A 10,805-nucleotide genomic window follows, 5' to 3' on the forward strand; every position below is an offset into this window, starting at 1 on the left:
ATATAAGACACGTATGAAAACTTTCTGGAAGGACACCAGGACACAGGTAACTATGATTAGCTCCAGGGAAGGGTCTGAGGCAGAATAAAGCAACCACCTGGCCACCAAAAACAACCTCGCTCACGTTTCATTGTAGATATTTTGTACTGCTTGGTTTTCGTTTGTTTGTTTGTTATTAGTCACAAGCATATTATTTTCTTAGTTTAGAAGATTTAATTAAATAAAGTGTCAAATGCTCTACAAGCACGCGTGTTCAGTCACTTAGAGTGTCCAACTCTTTGTGACCCCATGGACTATAGACCACCAGGCTCTTCTGTCCATGGGCAAGAATACTGGAGTGGTTTGCCATCTCCTCCTTCAGGGGATTTTCCCGACCCAGGGATGGAACCTACGTCTCCTGTGGCTCCTGCATAAGTAGGCGGATTCTTTACCATGGCTGTTGTTGTTCAGTCACCAAGTCTTGTCTGACTCTTTGTGACCCCATAGACTGCAGCACACCAGACTTCCCCGTCCTTTACCATCTCCCAGAGTTTGCCCAAGTTCGTGTCCATTGAATCCGTGATACCATTCAACCATCTAATCCTCTGTCACCCTCTTCTCCACTAAGCCATACCTATAAAAGGGATACAGTGGTGATGCTGGTCAAATTTAATAATTTGCATCCTAAAATGTGGTAGGCTGAAAAATGGTCCCGAAAGGTATACAACTTCTAATCCTGGATCCTGCAGATGTTCCCTTCTGTGGCAAAGGGGATTAAGTTAAGGATCTCGAGATGGGGATTTTATCGGATTAGCTGAGTGTGGTCCTTATAAGAGAAAGGCAGAGGGAAACTGACAGTAGTAGGGACTGAAGTGATGCATTTTTAAGATAAAGGAAGGTGTCAGGAGGCCACAAGCAGAGGGACTCTAAGTGGCCACTGGAAGCTGAAAAAGGCAAAGAAGCCAATCATCTCACAGAGTCCAGATGGTTTATGGTCCTGCCAACACATTGATTTCAGTCTTCTGGCCTTTAGACCCACCAGGGAAAAGATCTGCATTATTTTAAGTCACCAAGTTAGTGGTACAAAGAACACTTACAGGAAATTAACATAAGATTTTCAAATGGTGGACAGAAAAAGTCCACTCTTGTTGGACGGAACTAGTTAGCAGAGCCCTGCCACATGGAGAATCTGAGCATCTAATACAAAATAAACTCATGACGCCAGGTTTGCAGGTGTGTTCCTTTTGGCTCAGCTGGTAAAGAATCTGCCTGCAATTCAGGAAACTCAGGTTCCATCCCTGGGTCAGGAAGATCCCCTGGAGAAGGAAATGGCCCCCCACTCCAGTATTCTTGCCTGGGACACAACACGACTTAGTGACTAAACCATCAGCTACCACAGTGAGGATTTTATTTGTATGGCCCATTACCTTCACCACTGACATTTCCTGGACACTGGGTAGAAAGTTTCAGAATTCAAAGACTGAATTCTTCAGCTGAATACAAGTTCTCTGCCCAGGAAACAATCCAACATAGTTTCATAAATCAATATACACGTGTTACAACTCCAGAGTATACTTTTGCCAACATGTGTGACAGAGGAGAAAGTTAAATAAGTGTGGGTTTTTTAAGGCTGCTTTTTTAATATCAGCTAAAATCACTTCTGGATTAAGACTTAGATCTCCTGGGTTTATTACCTTTTCACTCTAAGTTAACGAGAAATTAAGTGGCAAAATTTTCAAACCTTTGTGAAGTAAGCAGTTGTACCTTCCTAAAATCACTTTTAATTTCATGAAATAGATCAGCTTGAGGAATGTTAATAATTGCCTGGTGGTGATAGTAATCCATCTTTCCCCCTAACACACAGTTATCCAGAGCTGCAATTCCTACATTTATTCAAAACATTTTCTTACTTGCGATGAGGTGATGCGTTAAGGCTCTAGGATTTCCCTCTCAATTTAGTTTGTAGATTCAAAGTACCATGTTTTAACCTCTCTTTTTTTAAAGGTGAATCTCGGAAAAAGAGAGGCTTCAAAAGTCAGACTCTCTAGCTTTCTAACGGTGAATTTTTACCATTTTCTTGGTGACTAATTTTCAAGTCACGCCTCTCTCTCTCCTAGGTATTTTAGGATTTGAAAATTTCTCCCAAAGGAATGAGGACATATGAGTTTCCAGGTCACCCCCTTTCAGAAAGGCTCTGATTTTTATAAAAGGCAAACAAGGCAGGGTATGTTAGGCAGGGTTAAAGAGAGAGAAATTTGCTAAGAAATTTACGCTGCCAATAACTCAGGTCTGACAACCACTATGAGAAGTAGAACATGCGCGCGTTAACGAAGTTTGTGCTTGAGTTTTCATTTCAATGCAGCTTCCGTACAGGGAACAAAGCTCCTTCTGTTGTATCCTTTCATCTCCCCAGGTCTTTACTCTTGCCTCCAGCTCAAGACATCAAAACTCACCCTAAATCCCCAGACAGGACCACATAACATCATTTGCATGTTCAGGTACCAATCTCTGGTTGCAGGCAGGATGGAACTAGATCACTGAAGATAAAGAAAGAAACAGCAACACAGCAACAAAGAATCCTTAACCTCCAGAAGACCCTCAGCTTAACATGCTCCAACTGAGGCAGGAGATAGATGGGCTGCAGCCTAGACTTTTACAACCAGCCTCCTGTTTGCACTTTGAGATGGAAATAACAGCAGGAACAGGATAAAGAGCTGGACTTTGTCTCCTGAGGACATTTCATGATAATAGTTCTGGCAGGGACAAAGAGGGGGCAAACCCTATTTGAGTAAAGGATCAAGAGGTCACATATTTCCCATCCGTGGGGCAAGGGAGACACATGAGCAGAAAGGCTCCTTGTGGGTCAAAAAGGAGAGGGCAACATCTCATAATATGTGACGCCAAGGCTCCCCCATAATCCTCTGAGCTGGACTCCATCTTGAAATAAAAGTTTGCTCATGCATGTTGGGGAAGGTCCTAGGGCAAGTCAGACGTGCAGGAAAAAAACCCCCAAAAACAGATATTTGGCCAAAGATAAACAAAGACCCAGAAGAACTGCTGTATGCAATGGATTTAACTGCCTCTTTGCTGCACCCCTCCTCGTGAGGGGGGTCGCCCACACCATTTCTCTCCAGGTGTGCGTTTCTGCCTTGCTTCCATCTTAAATAAGCAAATCCTTCCTCTCCCACCTGCGCTGTGTCTCTAGTAATAAACTTTGCACTGTGTTTTTTTTTTTTTTTTACAGATTTTGCCTCCTAGAGAAATGCATTTTTTAATGGCGACAAGAGCCTGGGGAAATTTGCTTGTAGCCTCTAGCCCCTGGTGGACTAGTGGCTAAGATTCCTGACTTTCATCCAGGCTGCCGAGATTCAACTCCTGGGCAGAGAACTGAGATCCCACTACAAGCCACCACTCACTACTGTTTCTCTGAGATCACAATGAGCACTGATTGACTCTGTTTTTGCTGGGACAATAGTTCCCTGAACAAGAGGGTTATACAAAGAAGGCTGAGGTGAAGGAACTGAACTGGGGAGAAAGCTGTGTTTGAGATTAGATACTTGTTGCTCATATTAACTCCCACCCTCTGGTCCAATTCAGCTGGCCATTGCCGAAGGGAAGACCATGTTCACAAGAGGGTATTTCCCCAACACCCCCAGAACTTTTGACCCAAGACAGCTTCCAGGTGGAGGCTACCAGAGTAATCATGACCTTCTGATCTGGCTCTAGCTGGTCACCCCCACCCCTCCCACCCACCCCCATCCACACAGATAGTTCTTTCCTTCTACAAACTCAGACTCAATCCGAAAGGAAATCAACCCCAGATATTCATTGGAAGGACTGATGCTAAAGCTGAAGTTCTAACACTTTGGCCACCTGATGCAAAGAGCTGACTCATTGGAAGAGATCTTGATGTTGGAAAAGATTGAGCGCAGGAGGAAAAGAGGGCAACAGAAGATAAGATGGTTGGATGGCATCACCAACTCAATGGACATGAATTTGAACAAACTCCAGGAAAATCTGGCGTACTGCAGTCCATGGGGTTGCAAAGAGTTGGACACAACCGAGCAACTGAAAAACAGCTCAAAGAAAACATTTTGGTGCCTATTCCAGGACTGTATTTAAAAGAAAAAGACAAACCCTTCCCCTTCCCAATTTCCTTTTTCTTTCCTTTTCACAGTCTTATCTTTTTTGTTCATGCAAGTCGGCCTAATCTTGATGGTAACCATGCCCATCACTTATTAAGCTCCTGTTAAGTGGATTCTGGGCTAGAATGGCATCTCTTTCCACCACAGACAAGCTATGCTTCTATTTGCATCTGAAAAAAAATGTGACTCAGAAGATTCAATTTGCTCAAAGTCAGATTGTTGGCAATTGAAAAGCCAGCACTGGTCACCTCCTGAAAACCTGAGCCGTTAGCACTCTTGCCTCCCGGGAGATAGGCAGTGATACAGAACAGCTTCTGTGAAAAATTTATAGGGTTGTGCTGCCAAATTGATTTTTTTAATTTCTGTAAATTCACTCTTGAAATCACACTAACCTTCACAAATTATGAAGCTATAGTCTAATTCAAGATAAGAGGGAGGGAGGAAGGGAAGGAAGGAGAAAGGAGGAAAGATTAGAAAGATTGTTATTTTAAACTCAGGGAAATTTTATTAATATAAATGGCCTGAGTTTCTATTGACCTTCCTCTAAAATAGATCGCTGATCCTGAGATTATTTTTCCAAATAAACAGAATAAAAGGAGAAGCATCTTGTTGTAGATTTTCCCGTTGACTTTGCATCTCCAGAGCAGAGGCTGTCAAATTGGCCGAGGATCTATTTTTTATGGCTTATTGAACCTGGGGCAAATGGACCACGCCGAAGGAGAGCAGTAAATCGAGCCTGTAGCTGGCTTCTAACCACATCTGATAGCAGCCCGCATGTTAACAGGCGTGGTGGAAGACTCCAGAAAGAGCAAAGAGGCTCTATCTGATTCTGGCCCCTGCTCTCTCAGGGCCAGTGCCAAAAAGATAAAGTAACTCTCTGATATGAGATGTTCGTGATTTATCACCTTTATTTTTTTTCATATTCACAGAATGAAAACAGCTCCTTTGAAGAAATGGTGTTTTATTGGGTTTAAGAGGTGGGTTTATGAAATAAATAACTCTGCAATTGTAAGCGAAATACTAAAATACAAGCCCTAGAAAAGCTCCAATGGGCCAAGCAAAAACTGTGAATCAAAGAGAGAAGAGAGAGGGTTTCTCACGCAGATTTAACCCATCTCTACACATTCACACAGTGAGCCAACAGGGTAATAATGCTGACAACGTTTCCTCCAAGCCTGTTTTGGAAGACAATTGTAAATTGAGAATATAATATAATCACCAACACAGTAAAACACTTCATGGTTCATGAATTATTTTCACACACAGTACAAGTTCATTTGATCTGATATTTTCGATTTCTGAAACATGCAGCTGCTGAGGCCTTGTTCTGATAGACACTCTCAAAAGCTGGTCCTCCCAGGATGCACTGAGCAAGGATTCAGGTGCAGGCTGTTCATTGAGGCCAGATACCCCTCGAGGTGGGTGGAGCCAATCAGGAACCTCAGAAGCCAGTTGCTGCTCAGTCAGTCAGTTGTGTCCAACTCTCTGCAGCCCCATGGACTGCAGCTCACCAGGCTTCCCCTTCCTTCACCATTTCCTGGACTATGCTCAGATTCATGTCCATTGAGTCAGTGATGCCATCCAACCATCTCATCCTCTGTCGCCCCCTTCTCCTTTTGCCTTCAATCTTTCCCAGCTTCAGGGGCTTTTCCAATGAGTTGGCTCTTCACATCAAATGGCCCAGGGAATGGAGCTTCAGCTTCAGCATCAGTCCTTCCAATGACAATTCAGGATTGATTTCCTTTAGGATTGACTAGTTGGATCTCCTTGTTGTCCAAAGTACTCTTGAGAGTTTTCTCCAGCAGGCAGGCAAAGATGCAATTTTGGGTGAAGCCCCAGACTCTGTCTGATTCCAAAGGGGCTCTGAAGTGTATGTTGTGCCTCAGTGTTTGTCCCACTGGTCAGCAAAGGAGGCTGGCTTTTGTACTAGGAGCCATCCTTTTGGGGGGTGGGGGCCCCCTAAACTTTCAGGCACTTCCATCTCTGTTTAAAGACAAGAGAGGATGGTGGCCCTGGGCAAGTCATCTGAAGGTCACAGAGAAACCTTGGCTGTGAAATGCCAGGTTGCTACTAATGGACTCACAGAGTTCAGAAAGAGGATCCTTTCTTCTAAAGGACCCCTGCTCATCCTTCAAAATTCTGTCCAGGGGATAGTGACACATTTTCTGATAACTGGTCACCCAAGTAGAAAACCTCTTCTTTTATGATCTTTCTTCACCCAGAAGGAGCATCCTTCTACAACAACACTCCTCATCACAATTCTAGTGAGTCTTTCCCCAGCAGCCCATAGGGCTTCTTTTTGGTGCGTTTGATCCTGTGGGTGTTCAGTCACTCAGTTTCATCCAACTCTTTGCAGCCCCATGGACTGCAGCCCACCAGGCTCCTTCTGTCCATGGAATTTTCCAAGCAAGAATACTGGAGTGAGTAGCCATTTCCTACTCCAGGGGATCTTCCTGACCCAGGGATTGAATCCTCATCTCTTATGCATCCTGTATTGGCAAGCGGATTCTTTACCACTGTGCCACCCTAGGGAACAGATATTAATGAATCTTTCCAGGATCCTAATTATCTCCAGGAAGGCAATGGGGAAAAGCTAGCCCACTGGCTGTGAGTTACTAATGTAGCCTTAACTGGCTTCTAGCTGTAGGAAAGTTTGTCTGTCAAGTCGATTTTCTGAAAATGCAGAAGGGAATGTGGGAGTGAGTTCCTAAGAAGTTCAAGTTCTTAATCCTACATGTCCATTGTGGGTCTGCAATGAGGTTCTACCCATGCAGTCATTCAGGGACCTGGCACCTAGTGGGACTTCCCCGGTGGTCCAGTGGTTAAGACTTTGAACTCCAAATGCAGGGGGCCCAAGTTCAATCCCTGGTCAAGGAGCTAGATCCCCCATGCTAAAGCTAAGAGCTCTTCTGCCACAACTGAGATGAAGTGCAGCCAAAGAAATTCAAAATAAAGAAAACTTGATTTCAGATAACAAAGACCATTCTTCAGAGAATGACATATTGTTCATCAAGAATCTCCTAGAGAAAATTTCTCAAAAACCTGGGCTTTTCTCGTTTTCATAGACAATTATGGAGTGATCCTGTCCATTGTGGATGGCTCTAGGGATAAAGGGGTTTTTCTGCAGAATATAAAATACAGAAGATTAAAGCGATGTCATGGTCAGGAGGATTCTCTCGCTTTCACCTCACATTTAGGTGTTCCTTCTAATGATGTTCAAAGTAGAAACACATTCAGCAAATAGTTCGGGTCTTTGAAGAAGTCCTCCTTTCAATTTCTTCAGAAAGTTCACAAATGTATTTTACAAGGCACGTAGGGGAAAAGGAGATCAATTCTACTGCTGAGAGAGAATCTGGGTCAATTTTATAGATTCACACCCACATGAAATCCACGGAGGGACAGAACTGGGAAGACATTGGTTAAAAGAAAAAGCACACCAGGTGTCAATATAAGTTAAATTGCTAGATGATTATAGTTCCATAGATGGAAAATATCCTGGGTCTTCATCAAGATCAATGTCTCTGGCACCTTACAGAAGCGTCCGTAGGATTCTAGTAGTATTTTAAAAACCTAACATGATGGTATTTCTCAGGAAAGGAAGACCGGCAGCCAAATTTCCATTTTTGCTCGTCAAGATTTCAATTGATTTTACTTGAACAAGCTGTTTTATTCAATTCACACTGATTAACCTTAGCCCAATCATTGAAAATGTTGTGGTTCTGGGATGAGGGTTTTAATTGTCTTCCTAATGTACTTGGAAGGTCTCTGGGCACATTGAATACAAGAGGTTTTCCAGACTATGTGGACAAAGGAGGGAATCTGAGTAGCCTGGACTCGAGAACCTTAATTTCCACCTGACCTTCGTGTCTCTTTCTCACTATTTTCATTTTCCACCAGTATTTAAGTAGATGAATATAGATGTCAGCTATATTCTTACCTCTAAATACTGCTCGATTAAAAATTTAGCAATAAATATTGCTTTTCCCTGGGCTTCCCAAGTGGCACTAGTGATTTAAAAAAAAAAAAAAAAGTCCCACCTGCCAATGCAGGAGACGTAAGAGACTCAGGTTCAATCCCTAGGTTGTAACGATCCCCTGGAGGAGGAAATGGCAACCCACTCCAGTATTCTTGCCAGGAGAATCCCATGGACAGAGGAGACTGGAGGGTTACAGCCATAAAGAGTCACACGTGACCGAGGCAACTTAGCACACATGCACGCATTGCTTTTCCCTTGGTCTGTAATGTACAGACAAAATTTCAATCTAAATTCTCATATTCTTTATCCTCTCTTTGTATCAAAGATAGGGCTTTCTATAAAACTTAAAGGGGTACAAAAACGTCAGTCATTAAAATAAATAATGTCAATGCAATCTTTTAGAAAATAAAAATGAATGAGAAAAAAAGAACTCACGATGAATAAAATATTAAAGTAGTAAAGATTCAGTCTCATTGCCTCATCCTAGTCCCTACCTGAATAGGGGCTCTAGGGTGGTCATAACTGGTCAGTAGTGCTTCTGGAAGCAAGGAAGATGTGCTTCCTGGTTCCTGCGTGTACATGGGTGGGCTGGGTGACTGGCTCTGATCAGAGGTTCTGAATAGAAGTGACACATGTCACCTTAAGACCCTCCTGGCTGCTTTGTTCTCACAGCTAATAACACCTTTCTAGAGCAGCAATGCTGTGGGGCCAGCTCCCAGAATGACTACGTTGAGTAGAACCTCTTTGCAGACCCACAACAGATATGTATCAGACTAAAGCTTTATGATTTCAGTTCGCTGGGGGATGTTTGTCACAGCAGCTAACCAAGCCCCTCCTGAAAGATACAGATTATCAGCAAGGCTCTCACTACAGAAATCCTCAGTATTTCACTTGAGAGAAACAAAACAGTCCTTAATATCCAGTTTTCCACCTGAAATTCCTTATTGCCTTCAAAGAGCCAAATGCTTCTTCTCTCCTTCCCAGTTCTCTTGTAAATTTTGTTCTTCAGGCTGATGGCATTGCAAATGGACAGACACAGTCTTGAAAAGCTTGTTTCAACTCTTATAAGCACCTAGGAATTGAGACAGTTCATGATCATGAATCTTCATTGTCAAGCCTGTAAAATATGGTTAGAAATACTTTCCACACAGGGCAGTTGTGGAATTAAGTGAGATAATGCATGATACAGGAATGAAGCTGGAACACAGCAGAGCATCGATTTTAATCTAATTGTACTCAGATCATCAGGAAATGTTTGTAAAAGTGCAGATCTCCACGTCATCCCCATCGGGAGATCCAGGATCCAGGAATTGCATTTTAGCCAAACTCCTGGGTTTCGAAGGCACCCATTCCAGTATTCTTGCCTGGAGAATCCCACGGACAGAGGAGCCTGGAGGGCTACAGTTCATGGGGTCACAAAGAGTCAGACAAGACTGAAGTGACTGAGCAAGCACGCATGTACCTGGGTTTTGCAGAGGACTCTTTCCTTAAGAAGCCCTGGGTTCTTATATCAGTGACTTACTTTGCTAAGAATAACCCTGAGAGGAGAATCACTATCAAGTCAGTCTGCAACAAGCTAAAAAAATAGAAGGAAAAAAACAGTGTGCTTTTTGGGGGAAAAAAAAGTTCTGTCAGGATACTATCTTTTACTAGTCTTAGTGTATTTAAAGTAAAGGTAGAGTCAAAGAATTTTTTTTTCTATGTCACCCATGTTTATTGGGCTTCCCTTGTAGCTCAGTAAAGACTTTGCCTGCAATGCAGGAGACCCAGGTTCGATTCCTGGATCAGGAAGATCCCCTGAAGAAAGAAATGGCAACCTACTCCAGTATTCTTGCCTGGAGAATCCCACGGACAGAGGAGACTGTCCGGGTACAGCTCATGGGGTCGCAAAAGTCGGACACAACTTAGTGATTAAACCACCACCACCACATGCTTATTGTTCATTTTAAAAGTTTTAACTTTAGAGAAAACCAGAAGTCAAAGAAGTCTGAAGTTTTGTTCTTTCTTTAGGTACAATATATTTGAGAGAAGAGTCTGGATAACACACCATCTAGAGCAACGTTTCCTAATAGAAATATAACACCACCATACATATAATTTTAGTTTATTTTGTAAGCACACCAATAAAGGTAAAATGAAACAGGTGGAACTAATGTTAATAACACATTTTAATCCATTATATACAAAATATGATTTCAATATGAAATCAGTACAAATTAAGATATCTTTATCAAATCTTTCAAATCCAATGTGTATTATACACTCACAATACATCTCAATTTGTATGCTAAATTTTCATTGGGAATACTTGATTTGTGTCCAAATTTCATACAATTTACAATTGAAAATGTAGATTTGCATGCTCAACTTGTTCCCAGTATACTCAAAAGTTTTCCAACGACTTTTAAAAAAAAAAGCTCCAAGACTGAACCAGGAAAAAAATTTGAGATTAGTAAAGTATGATTTGCAGGCATGCACTCATGCTCAGTCATGTCTGACTCTTCGCAGCCCTCTGGACTGCAGCCCACCAGGCTCCTCTGTCTATGGGATTTCCCAGGCAAGAATACTGAAGTGGGTAGTATTTCCCTTCTCCAGGAGATCTTCCCAACCAAGGGATCGAACCTGTTTCTTGCAACTTGGCAGGCAGATTCTTTACCACTGAGCCACTAGGGAACCTCAGAGATTTAGGGCTTAGAAGACCTGTT

Source organism: Cervus elaphus, chromosome 25, assembly GCF_910594005.1.
Source record: "Cervus elaphus chromosome 25, mCerEla1.1, whole genome shotgun sequence".
Classification (NCBI taxonomy): domain Eukaryota; kingdom Metazoa; phylum Chordata; class Mammalia; order Artiodactyla; family Cervidae; genus Cervus; species Cervus elaphus.